This window comes from Canis aureus, chromosome 18 (genome assembly GCF_053574225.1).
Source record: "Canis aureus isolate CA01 chromosome 18, VMU_Caureus_v.1.0, whole genome shotgun sequence".
NCBI classification, from domain to species: Eukaryota; Metazoa; Chordata; class Mammalia; order Carnivora; family Canidae; genus Canis; species Canis aureus.
Window position 1 is genome coordinate 31,590,673 of NC_135628.1, and position 14,254 is coordinate 31,604,926.

Consider the following 14,254-nt stretch of genomic DNA (forward strand, 5'->3'; position numbering starts at 1 on the left):
AATAGATACTCTGAAATTAAAGGATTAAGGCATAGGATTTTTTGTAAAATATTTACAGTTATAAAATGCCAGTCACAAGAACTATACATGGTAATATAACCGGTAAAATATTGACTGTCTCTGTGTATTTTGGGAGGAAGTATATGTACAGCATATTTACCTTCCTTTATATTAGGTAATAAATAAATATTGTAACAAACAACAGGAATCACTAAACAGAACAGAAATGGCTAAAATAATTTTGGAGTTTATGGGAGCCTTTATTTTTCATTTTATATTCTTTGGTACTGATGGAATACTTTAATTAAGTTACTTCAACCATATTACTTTTAAGTGATGATTATGATCATGGTACTTTTATAATTAAAAATGGAATAATGTTAAAACAGGACAGCTATGTCTGTTAATTAAAGATGGGAAATCTTTCTCAATTTCCCTTTGTTAATTTAAGCAATTGGCATTAAAAATAAGAACATGTTTTCATTTTTTCTCCACTAAATAATTCATATTGTATTTAAAAGTCCTAAAAATGAATATGTACAATTAAAATTCAGAACTATAGAAGAGCAAAAGTTAAAAGTCAACTCCTTCAACTCTAGTGTAGCTGAAGATAAGAAATATAAAACAAAGTCTTCCTTAGTTGACTGAATATTTCGTATTAGTAAACTTTGTATGAGACCTCAATTAACTTTTTTCTCTTTACTTTCTAAAAAGTTCCAGGAAATGGAAGAATGGTTTCATTTGCAAAGGGTTATAGAGTAATTAATACTGGAAAACCAATTTTTACTTTATTTTTATATAATCCTATGAAATTCAATTTGATTAATAAGCAGCCTAGCATACTTATTTAAAAATAGATTTTAATATGATTTGTGTAGCACATAAAAATGACTATTTTATGCAAAGTACTTTATGTGCTAGGTGCTATGGAAAAAACTAGGAAAATAAGTCACAGTCATTAGCCTAATGAAGCTTGCAGTATAGCATATACAGTGCTTCGCAACTGGAAAAGGCTTAGAAATTGCCCAATCTGTCATCTTTATTTACGGATTAAAAAAATTAGGTGCAAGGAATGTATTTGTTCTAGTAATACAGTTTGCCTAACTGAATCTTCTCCTGTTTCTTCTTCAGAGCATGTTTCTTCTTCAATCTCTTTATCTTGATAATAGTTAAAAGCATGATGCTTATTAATCACTCTATTACAAAGCAGGAGAAACAGAGAATCCACTAGTGATAACTATGTCTAATTAATTTATTCACAGCTATATGAAATATGAATTAATGTGGCAATTTTTACTTTAGCAAATGATAATTGAAGCTAGACTGTAAATGTATTTGCATCATATTTGAATTATGTTCAGATTCTATGCACAACAAATACTTTCCTCTTATACAATGTAAGACAAATTAAGTTGATTTAAAGTGTAAAGTGTAAGTGGCGTAATGTAAAAATTGTCTTAAAATGTATGAAAACCTTTGACCCATCCACGCTGCCTTTAGAAATTTATCTAAGAATAGAATCGAACATGTTCCAAGGATGTATATATATCATATTTATTTTACTTTTAATATTAATAAAAATTTAACAGTAATTTAAATAATCAAATAGACTAGCAAATAAAATTATAGTACAACTATGCAAGGAAACATTATTCAATCAATACTAATGCTAAGATAGATGTATGTTTATTAATATAGAAACTTAAAAAAAGTTAAGTGCAAAAGCACCTTAAAAATGTCATGTCATCTCTCTCATTTTTCATGACTTCTGATTCTAGTTTTATAAATTTGCATTTATACACACATATTTCAAAAATTCTGCGAAGATATCACTACAGTGGCAATAGTAGTCATTTCCAGGTAGAGAAATTAAGGATAGTTCTATCTTTTATATTTAGGCAACTTCTGTCTTTAGGGTTCTAATTCTCATGGACATTAAAAAATACAATTATCTTTTCACTTCCATCTCAACAGTAGAGGAACACATGCCACTTAAATGTCAATCTGGACAATGAGAGCCAGACATATAAAGCAATCTGTGATGAGAAGAAGGCTTAGGAAAGGAGAGAAATTGGAGAATTCTAAAGCAACAACAAATTATCTTTTTTTTTAATCTCACAAATTTAAATAAATTTCTGCCAATTTTACTTAGTTGGCCATCTGTCTTAATTAATTCAGACTTTCTTAGAAAAATCTAATAATTTGAAGAAGACTGTTGTGTATGACTATACAGATACTTAGGTTGAAAAGGAGATGATTGATATCCAATTATAATCTGATTAAGATTTAAATAACATTTGCAAAGGACCAGTTGTTTAAAAAGTCGTTAATAAGATAATCTAATTCAGAACAACATTCAAGCAAAACCAGTGTACTAAGGCATGAATAGAGTTTGAAATCTACGATTTTTGTTACATGCTACCTCTTCTTGGCTTTTCTTTACTTTCAGATTTTAAGTGGAACAAATATCGAATCACCTTGAATCTCCTTTATAATTTTGCATATGCTTGGATGATGTGCCTTAGGCAAAGCTCTTGCTAGGTGATAACTGGAATTTATTTTAATTACTTGGGATTCTCTTTATTTAAAGTTTCTTTTCCCCAGACCAAATTTAACTTTGGAGGAGATACTTTCCTAGTCTTTCTTGGTCTCTTTCTATCACAACAATAACAAAAATGATTTCTCCAAAGCTTGTAAATCTTTTCTGTCCAGGGATTAAGACACACTTTTATTTGTTTATTTTTATTATTATTTTAGAAATATTTTATTTATTTATTTGAGATAGAACAGGCAGGGGAGCTACAGAGGGAGCAGGAGAAGCAGACAACCCACTGAGCAGGGAGCCTGATGTGGACTCCATCCCAGGATCCTGGGATCACAACCTGAGCCTAAGGCAGACACTTAACCGACTCAGCCACCCAGGCACCCCTCAGACACACTTTTAACTCTTCTGTGTACTCTCCCCTCTTCTGTAGGTGAGAGCAAATAACACTCCTGCATGTAAGAGCCACAAAACCCTTGAGGCAACTGGCTGTCTCACAATCTAATAGCTTAAGCTAATGTACCAAAGTTACATCCTCAGGAGAATGAATGTATTGTCTAGGCCTCTCCCCCCTTGGCCTTCGCCCTGGATGCTACAAAAAACTTGTGAGGCAGTACAAGTTCATGAAAATGTAACTAATATTAACACACTTTAATCATGATGTTGACAAGTCACAAAATAAAAGAGTTCTTGATAGATGTTGGCCAGTATAATCATTTCTATTTATGGTCCACTTACATCTCCGGATGATCTCATCTTTTGTCTACTGCAAAAAGCTCCCCCATACTCTTTTCCAGGACTTTTAGTAGGCATTTTGATTATGTGTTTCTTTGCTCTTTATTATTGGTTATTTCACCTTTTTTTCAGAATAAACCTAAGGGTATGAGCCTTATTTACAGCAGCTGTTGTTGAGGACTGTACTCTTCAGATTTATTTGAATCTTCTGATGTGCTCAGTTCAATTCCAGTGCTATTTTAGGCTTTTCTCTTGTCTCTTCTACATTATCTTTGTTATTCTTCAGTTAGTTTGCCTAAATTCACTAACTATATACATTCTTTCCCTACCTAGTAAGTTTAATGCAACTGTCCCTTATAATCTGAATCTAATCTATTATTGAAAATATGTTGACTATGGATTGTTTTTAATCATAGAGTCCTCTATGGCATTATTTTTAATAGGGAAAATAGGAATGCATTTCCTGCTTATGAAAATACCCAAGCAAATTTTTCCAAGTAATAATAAATACTGAAAGACTTACATAAAACTAAACAGAGACTTTTGTGTAATATAAAACACTAAAGCACCAATGACTTAGTCATTAATCACTTAATTATTTAGCACTTTATGAGCTTCTTGGTGCATATGTGTACAGTATACAATGATATTGCTATATTCAGTATTAGAGACAAATAAACTTTTCCTTCTAAGCAAAAACTTGAAGAATGAATAATACGTTGAAGATGCGGTGAATAGAAACAACATTAAACAAAACAAAAACAGCAAAGAAACAGGGCAGTTTTAAAAATTAAATACTTGCAGACTTCCCGGTTGAGGGTTAGTGGCGAAAAGAGAGATGGGAGATTTAGTCAACACTGCTGCTGACTGAAGAGAAGAATGAGGAGAAGGGAAACAGATAAAGGGGCAAAAGAGGCAAGAATAAATGCCTGAAGTTTGGCCATGTTCAGCACAAGGTCATGTCCAAGTACATGGAAGCAGTGGACGGTTTCTGCTGCTGGCTCGTTGACTCTGGAAACAGATGGCTGTGAACTATCAACTGATGTCATAGACAACAGTAATAGGTTCCATAAAACTCAAATTCCACATCTATTTCCATTCACATTGATTGTGCCAGTAGGATTGGTGATAAAATGATAATATGTGATGCTCTTATTCATGTCATGATCACATACGCTTGCCAAGTGATTTTGACCTGTATAATCCAAAATGTTTTGGACGATTTGCATCAGGCATTTATGCTTTTTCTTCTTCCAATTCACCACAATAATTAAATGAAAAAATCCTTTGCTGAACTATTCACTGTCCACAGTAGCAGATTTGGTTTTTGTACTAGATCTAAGATGTCTGTATGGTTAGCTCTCTTCATAAAAATTTTGCAAGTTTAGTAAGAAAGTATAGGATGGTGTATTTTTTCATACTTCTCTTGTTATTAGCCATGAGGTCTCTTTTGCAGCCCACTTCATCAATTTGAGTACCTCCTTGCTATTGTGACCATTCAGTTTGTCCTTCATTAGAGCAAAGTCATCTGCACCAGCATTCCACTCCAGATACTGCATCACCATAATATGATATGTCCTCAAGGATGTTCATTCCCTTGGCTGTAGTAATAATAGTGGTATTGGGAAACATAAAGATCACTTGAGCATTATCTCATATTCAACAACTATAAGATGCCTTAGAGCAGCACATGCCCTAGACATAAGCCAAACAGCTGTGTTTACAAAATTTTTCTTCTTGAATTCTTCTTGGAACTTCGATGAATGGTGACAGAAAGCTTTTTGTCTGAGCCTTGACCAGTTCCTCATCACTTAGGCATTACACTTTGGACTTAATACAGTATTAATGCTTGAGGCCATGCTCTTCCTGGACTGCTGGTAGGCAATGAAGAAGCACAGTGCAGGTGCTAAATCCAAGTTCTAATATAGTGCTCTTCCGATGGGCAGTGTTTGCTCAGGAGCTCCTCATTGACCTGGTAGATACTTTCTCAGAGCTGCACCTAATCTGAGGCCTTGCTACCCAGTTGTCTTTCTTCTTGTCCCCTTTACCAAATGTTAGATGTGCTTCACTGACTGATGCTTCTCTCTGCCTACTCCTGTTCCCCTTTGACCCTCACAGATGTCTCTCCAGTTTCTTGCATGTGCTCCTCACGGGACCTGAGCTAGTATACCATTCAACAAAAAATAAACTTCACAAAATTTCATTAAGATTCCTAGGTTTTTCAGAGTAATAGACTAGTAAAAGTCTTGGCTGAACACCCACCTTTAAAATTTCTGGCCTAAAGCCAGTGTATTGTTGATGAATAGTGGCCACAGCCCCTAAAATATATCTGAATCTTAATCCCTAGAACCTGTGGAGGTGACTTTATTTGTGGAAAGGATTTTTCAAAATAGGTAAGTATCTTAAGATGAGCTCATCCTGGTTTTAGGGTGATTCTAAATCTGGTGGCCAGTGTCCTTATAAAAGACAGAAGGGGAGAACACACAGAGAAACAGGGGAGAAGACCATGTGATGACAGTGGCAGAGATTAATGTGATGAGTCGACAAGCCAGGGATTGCCAAGGATTTCCAGTAGCCTCCAGAAGCTTAAAGGAGATGCAGGAAAATGATTCTTCCTTAAAGCTTCCAGAAGAGACTAACCCTGCGATACCTTGGTTTTAGGCCTCTGGCCGACAGAGCTATGGAAAAATAAATTTCTGTTTTTTTTTTTTGTTTTGTTTTGTCTTCTTTTTTATTTTTTTTAAGGATTTATTCATTTTGAGAGAGAGAGAGAGAGAGAGAGATCACAAATGGGAGGGGCAGGGAGAAGGAGAGGGAGAGAGAATCTCAAGCAGATTTCTCACTAAGCACAGAGCCCCGCATGGGGCTAGATCCCATGACCATAAGATCAGGACTTGAACCAAAACCAAGAGTTGGGAGCTTTTAACTGACTGTGTGACCCAGGTGACCAAAATTTTCTGTTGTTTTAAGCCATCAGGTTTGTGGTGATTTTTACAGCAGCTATAAGAAACTAATGAACAGTGTTAGCTTACTTTTGGAGCTTTTATGTTCCTTATAGGTTTTTGTTTTTTGTTTTTTGTTTTTCATCATGATGGAAAATTTCCTCTGTAGGAGAAGTGCATTGGTCAGTGGAATTCTGTAATTCACTGGGGAGGCTGCTATAGCCTCCTCACTCATTGGAATCTCCTCATTCCTGATTTTTATATTGTGCTATGTCAATGAGCCTTAAATCCCCCAAATCATCTCAGACTTGCTTTGTAACTAAATTCCTTTACAAAATCATCACCTTTAATTATTCCCTTCATTTTTAGAACTTCAAAAATGTTTAAACAGCATGTGATTAGCCTTTATCCTGATAGATGGATGGCTGAAATACAGCAAAGGTGCATTGGAAAATCTTAACTCTTAGAATAGCCAGTGCATTTTGCTAGCATATTAGGAGGTCATTTTATTTTACAGCACATTATAGCAAAGTCTCTTGGAAGTTGTTGTAGCAAATATTCTGATGTAAGAATGTAGATTGTGAGAAATATTATTTAATTAAAAAACGCCATTAATGTCCTTTCTCAATACCTCACAACAGGGACATTTAGAAGAACTAAGTGACAATATCCATGCTCATAGTGTTTCATCTCCAGTCTACTCTTCACTTGATAATTTTTGAAAATATAAAGACTGATTATTATATTGTAGGTAAAATTTTCCATTTAAAATTGTCAAGTTAAGCTTTAAGGGATCTTAATCAAAGTTTATGACTTTTCAGAGTAGTAAGTATAAATTTAAATATATGTCTCAAAAATAATACTAGCAGTAATGTTACTAGAGGTTCCAATATCACTCGGGAATTTGACACGCCAGGAAACCTGTGCCTTTCTGAACTGGAATTATTACTCCTTTTCAGTTTATCTGGTAGTGGGATTAGAAATTTCCAATTTCTGGTGCTTGGGAATTCTTGGTTTCGGCTTACGTCATGATCTCATGGTTCATGGGATCCAGCCCTGCATGGTGCTCTGTGTTCAACAGGGAGTCTGCTTGAAGATTTTTTTCCCTCTGCCCCTCCCCCAACTTGTGCACATGGGCACTCTCTCTCTCTCTCTCAAATAAATAAATAAAATTTTAAAAAAGAAATTTCCAATTTCCTCAATCTGAGGTTTCTGTTCGAAAGTTAGGTAAGAATTAAAGGACGTAAGAATTAGAGTAGTGGGTATTAGTAGGGGAGTATTTAGGGAATATGGGTCTAATTATCCTTCTATGATATCTGGAGATGTTTTTATCATTTGGATCACAGAATGTCATGACTGGAAGAGTTTTTCAATACTGTTTCTTCTGGTTTCCTGAGTGTTAGAGAGAGAAGATGCAAGTCCATTTTATGAGAGGACTAAGTTATAGATCATCTAAGAGCCAAGGTCTGGAAGCAAATCTTTCAACTACTTTTAATTTCATGTAGAGCCAGAGATTACTTTTTCACAATAAAGCTTTCACAGTCCCCCAGAGGCATGGCAGAGATGAGATACATACAGCCACAAGATAAATATAACACATTTCCCTGACTTCTGTTTTGAATTTAAAACTTGGGGACAAAAAAAAAAAAATAAAAAAAATAAAAAAAATAAAACTTGGGGACAAAATTTTAGAGTTTTATGTTCTTTAAAATATGTATGTGAGCAAATTGTAGTCTTTGAAATATGTATGCCAGCAAAATAAATAGACTTTGTTTTTTTCAGATTGCCTAATACTGTGCTTGTTGGTAAATATACAGAAAGCTGAAAATTTTTATGGTCAGAAATGAATTGAAAATTTCAGTAGTTTTGTATTGTCTTAAAACAGGATGTTATTAGCATTGCCACTAGAGAAAACACTGTTGTTGCCAGAATGTCTGGTTTCTCAGTTAAGTGTTTTGCAACCCACACAAGAACTTTAAAAAAATAAATAAATAAAACTTTCATCTTCTGAACTAGTGTGGGTTTAAAATTTTTAAATAATGTACAGATTCAAAATTGTTAACTCATAGTTGCATTTCATTAATTATTTGATTGAAGGACATATAATGGCTGTACTTAATTCTATTCTCTATGAAATTGAATTACTCATAACAAAACATTTCAGATTGATAATTTAATTAACTTTAATTTAAAACATTTTGTATTACATCCTAGTTATTGGTTATATAGAGGAAATTTAAAGCAACAAATGAAAATGCTAAAGAAAATGAAGAAAATTGAGAATAATCTGAAATAAGGTTATGGAAGAGGGCCACCTGGCTGGTGCAGTCAATTAAATGCTTGACTCTTGGTTTCAGCTCAGGTCATAATCTCAGGGTCCTGGGATTGAGCCCCATGTTGGGCTCTGTGTTCAGTGTAAGTCTGCTTGAGATTTTCTCTCTCCTCTCTCTCTGCCTCTCCTGCTTATGCTCTCTCTCTCTAAAAATGTATATATATCTTTAAAAAAATAAAAAGGGTAATGAAAGAAAAAATACCCAGAGTACAGTGTAAATCTGACAGGATGGATGATAGGCACTCACAGTTGATGAATATTTATTAATGCATCAGGTACTAATTCCATCATAAATCCAAAGAAGAAAAAAAAATAAATAAATCCAAAGAAGATATTATTATTATTATTATCCCCATTTACCCATAGCAGTAATATCACCACAAGTAGTCGGTAGCTAAGTAGCATATGTCATTCTAAAATCTGGGTATTTCATTGAAAATGAGCTCATTATATTGGAGAATCTGCATGATATTTGTGAGGGATCTGCTTGAATAATACTGTATAAGATGGAATTTCTTGTGTTAATATATACTTTTTAAATCTAGTCTTTCTAGGAAAATGCAATGAGTACAATTTGTAGAGCTTTCCCTCACCAAACCTAACAAATGATTCAAAATCACTTTTAAAAAGAAAGAAAAAATATGGAGAATAAATCAGCCATCTTTAAGCCAAAGGAGCTGGAAAAAACATGTAACTTAAACCATATAAGTTAGAAAGTGTTGTCAAAGGGCAGAAAGTCTCCAGAATAATCTCACTGTTATTTTTCAACCTCTCCAAAATGAGTTAAGTGGGTATATGCTGAAGATGGTGAGAGCATCATCAGACTGGAAGGGAGGAGCAGAAGCAGTGAAGTGGGGACATGAGCTTAGGATGTCTCTCTAGAGAAGTAACTTTTTCACTACTAATAATGATGGCTCCACATAGAGCTAAACTATTTGGGCTTTCTGTTTTATCCTTTGGACAAGGAAGAAGGCTGGAAAGACAATTATTAACCAGAACTAAATGTGTCCAAGTATAATTAGGTGCTTTACGGAATGGAGAGGAAAATGAAAGAGGCAGTAAGAAAAAGAAAAACAAGAATTACTGAGGTACTATTAACTCTTGGGAAACACACATATAAAACAAAGTGAATTATAGAGTTTTCTTTTTCCACATCCCCTTATGGATGGTACAGAGGAGGCTGGTATCTGAGGAGTGACATAAAGTTCAGAAAAGTACAATAACTACCAGAGGAGTTTCTCTCACAAATGAGAGAGAATGACCAGCGAGTCACACAATGGACTCTTCCTGAGTTGAAATCATAATCTAAAACCTGAGTATAATCCCCCATGAAAAGTCATTAAAACCATCCCCTTGCTTCCTACCTCAACTTCCTTGCCCTCGTCTCACTGCAAAGCACTTGGATGAACAAACCATAACAACATTATATATGTATATATATATAATATATGTAAAAGATTTTATTTATTTATTTGACACAAACACACACACAGACACACACAGAGAATGCATAAGCAGGGGGAGCGGCAGAGGGAGAGGGAGAAGCAGGCTCCCCGATGAGCAGGGAGGAGCGTGGAGCCTGATGTGTGGCTCCAACCCAGAACCCTGGGATAATGACCTGAGCTGAAGGCAGGTGTTTTACCAACTGAGCCACCCAGGTGCCCCCATAACAATGTTTAATGTTAACTCTGCATTTACATTATAGCTGACTGGCCTTTAATGTGGCCTGGCAACCAATCACATTCCCTGGTCCTGGATGGCTTTTTAACACTTCAGGACTCTCCTCAAATTGCTATTACTTCTCATCTTTTCTCAGCTGATAGTCTCTCTTCCTCCTTCACTGACCAAAGCTATCACAAGAGAAGTTTACACACACCAACTGGACATTGACTTGCCCCTCACATTTGAACCTGTATACTCTGCCTTCTTGCTGGGGAGACCTGTCCATGCCCCTGTCCTAATACAGACCATCTGCTCTGAACAAGCCTGTTTTCTTTCCTACCCATTTAAAAAGGCATCATTCTAGTGGCTTTCTCTTCTCTTTCCTTCATTTTTAATTTTTCCTTCTCCACTGGATCATTTTTGTCAGAGTGCTGTTTTTTTTTTTTTCTTCTATTTGAAAAGTCATCTTGAGTCCACTTCTTGCAGTTCAGCTACTGCACACATTCTTTGCTTCCATTGCAGCAAATCTCTTTGAATGAATTGCCTATTATTTGCTGCTTTTTATTCCTTCCATTTTATTTTCTCTTAACTGACTCTGGGTTTTTGTCCCAGCCACGAAAGTGAACCAGTTCTTGACAGGGATATGAATGACTATCTTCTTGCTAAATTGAGTGATCAGTTTCTGCTCTTCATCTTACTTGGCATTGTGTGACACTTTCTTCCATGACCTATTGCTTCTGGTTTTCTTGCTATTTCACTAGATACTCATTCTTAGTCTCCTTGCAGATTCTTCATCTTTTCCTAACATCTGAACTTCAGAGTGCTAGAGATCTCAGTCCTTGTTATCTTCTCTATGTCACTTTCCATGTAAGACTGAGTTCTGTATCTTTAGATACCATTTATACAAATGACACTGAAATTCGATTCTTTAGCCTAGATCTTCTCTTGAATTCTACACTCATTTATAACTGCCTTATCTTTTAATTATAAAATCTATTTGAAATATAGTTAATATATAACATTAAATTAATTTCAGATGCATAACATAATGATTCAACAATTACATACAACATGCTCATCACAGCAAGTGCATGACAATATTATTAAACATATTCCCTATGTTGTACTTTTCTTTCCCATTATAACTGCTTTCTTATTGGCTATACTTGGATGTCTGATAGAATTCTCATTTACAAATTGCCTAAAACTAAAATCGAGAACTTACCATCACAAATCTGCACCATCTTCAGTGTGCCCCATTTCTCTTTGTGGCAACTTAATCTCACCACTTACTGAAACATAAACCTTAGGAACACTCTTGATTTTTCAATTTCTTTTTTTTTTTTCCAATTTCAAAACGCATATCCAATCCATCAGGATATCCTTTTGGCTCCACTTTCAAAATAATCTGGTTTCCTACTCCACCATGCTAAAGCATTCATATAAAGTTATCAAATCTCTATACTGAGTTAATGTAATAAATCCATAATTATTTCCCTAGTTTAACCTTTGTCCTGTATGGTCTGTTTTCAATACCATAGCCAGAGCACTCCTTTTAAAAAACATTTTGAAAGAATGATAGATTCACAGGAGCTAACAAAAAATATGTATGAGGAGGCCCCGCAAACTGGTAACAGATGGTTACAAATTGCGTAACTACAGTTTATAAAATACCATCAAAATAGAAAGTAGATGTTGCTATAATCCAGAGTTTATTGAGATATCACCAGTTTTACACGAACAGAGTCCTTCTAAGGTTCAAACTTTTGCCCAAATGTCACCTTTTCACAGAAATCAACTCTTACTATTTAAAATTGCAAACTGTCCTACAAGTTGATAATTTTCCTTATCATTTATTATTTTTCCATAGCATTTTACATATTCTAATATACTATACTTACTTATTATTTTTATTTTCTATTTTGCACTAGACTACAAACTACATGAGCCAAGAATATTTTCTGTTTTGTGCATCGATATATTCCAATATAAGCTTGGAACAATGTTTGTTCTAAAGTCGATACATGCCTCTCAACTATTTACATGAATGATTGATCACAACTGGACCTTTTGTTTTAAGTAATCAGTATACCCAACATGAGGCTCGAACTCCTGACCCTGAGATCACAAATTGCGCATGCTCTACTGACTGAGACAGGCAGGTGCCCCTACAACTGGCCTTTCGTTTCTGCTCTTGATCTCTGTTTGTTCCAAAAGACTTGTTCATTCTCCCTAAATTATATAAAATTCTATGTTGATTAACTAATTAATTAACATTCATGTGAGTCAAATGTTAATGTTTCTTCCCAACTCCACACTCTTGATGGCATGTTGGAGGCTTGAAATCGCCAAATTGGGAAGATGTTTACAATAGGTAAACAGCAAACACTATAAGCCAGCACTCTGCATCCTCAACAGTTATTAAATATTTACCAGCATACCACTGATTATATTTAGGCACTGATTATAATTCTTAATTATTAAGTAAATTATGTTTTCAGTATTAATCTTTTGTTGTTTTATAGATGAATGTTTCTAATGAAAGTATGTAATTTCTTAATGAATTTTCTACACAAGAAAATCTGTACAAAATGTTAATTATCTCATACGTGTCTAGGACAGTGTCCGGCTGGAAGATAAATTACCAGATATGTTGTCTATCCAAGGAATTGCTCTTACAAATATTTTGTCCAAGGCGTTGGATTAATGCACATATCAAAAAGCTAAGTATAGATGGATTGAATAAGGGAGAAAAAGAATAGCAAATGCAGAATTTTTTTCTTTTTTTTCAGAATTTTTTTTAAGAATTGGTTATATAAGAGTATTATCAGTAAATAATGAATATCAAAAGAAGAAAGGAAATTTTCTTCATAGTCTCACATCAGCAGTAATTTTGAAGTTAGATAGTTGTCTTTCCAGATAAATAGAAACAGTTACTGCAATGCACATAACAGTTTTCTCTAAAATATTTGGCCTTCATCTTTTCAAGTTAATGATCCCAAGAGCTTAGCAGACACATGTACAGAGGGCACTTGCACTCAGAACTGCTTAATAGCTTTCTTACTTTCTTTGTTTTTTAACAACTCTTCCTAGTGTAGCTGTATCTCTAAAGTATTCTTGGGATATTTTTAAAAATACAGGTATATAGTTTTTAGTTAGCATATAAACTGCTACAATGTGGCTTATTTTTAACAATAGTTCCATTATTTTTTTCAATATTTTGTACATTTATTATAATTCTAACACATGTAGATATGAATGTCTTTTTTAGGGACCTAGTTCTCCAAATATTTTACTTTATAATGCTATAGGTATTTATTTATTGCTGCTAACTACAACTTAAATAGGACATTTTTAGTATCACGGGAAATTACATTAAGAGCAATATCCATTTCTGGATCTTCTTAATATCTAAAATACTATTTTTGGCTATTGTGACCTTAGATGAGGGTAAGTCATTTTTAAATAAAATGCTCTGTTTTTTTCCCAGTAGAACCCCCATGAGCAACAGCCAACCTCAATATATATTTATTAAAAATTGAATGTATCTTTACAACCAGATTAAATATGTATTCAGTTAGATTAAAGTCGTTGGCAGCCTCTTGGTGTCGTCAGAGGTTTTTTTTTTTTTTTTTTTTCCCCCTGAAACCCCAATGTTCTCACCTAAACAGGGACCCATGTCAGAAAATGTAGCAGCAAAAATTTTGCTAATTATATCTCAGTTTCTTAAAGCATCTCTTTAAGGATAAGAGCAGTGGTTAACTCAACTTTAGCTGCATATAAGAATCATGTGAAGAACTTTCAAAAAAAAACCCATGTCTTGGAGTGCCTGGGTGGCCTGGTTGATTAAGTAGCTGACTCCTTATTATGGCTCAAGTCAGGATCACAGGGTCTTGAGAAGGAACCCCTCGTGGGCTCTGTGCTTGCCATGTGGTCTGCTTGAGATTCTCTCTCCCTCTCCGTCGGCTGTTCCCCGTGCTCATCTGCGGATCTGTGCTCTCTCTCTCAATAAATAAAATCTTAAAAAAAAAAAAAATCCCC

At 34.5% G+C, this 14,254-nt stretch overlaps 1 protein-coding gene across 8 annotated transcripts in view; it reads left to right on the forward strand.

Moving 5' to 3' along the window:
* DGKB (diacylglycerol kinase beta) overlaps window positions 1–14,254 on the forward strand; it is a 695,680-nt gene that overhangs the window by 128,675 nt on the left and 552,751 nt on the right. The gene's annotated exons all lie outside the window — the stretch shown is intronic.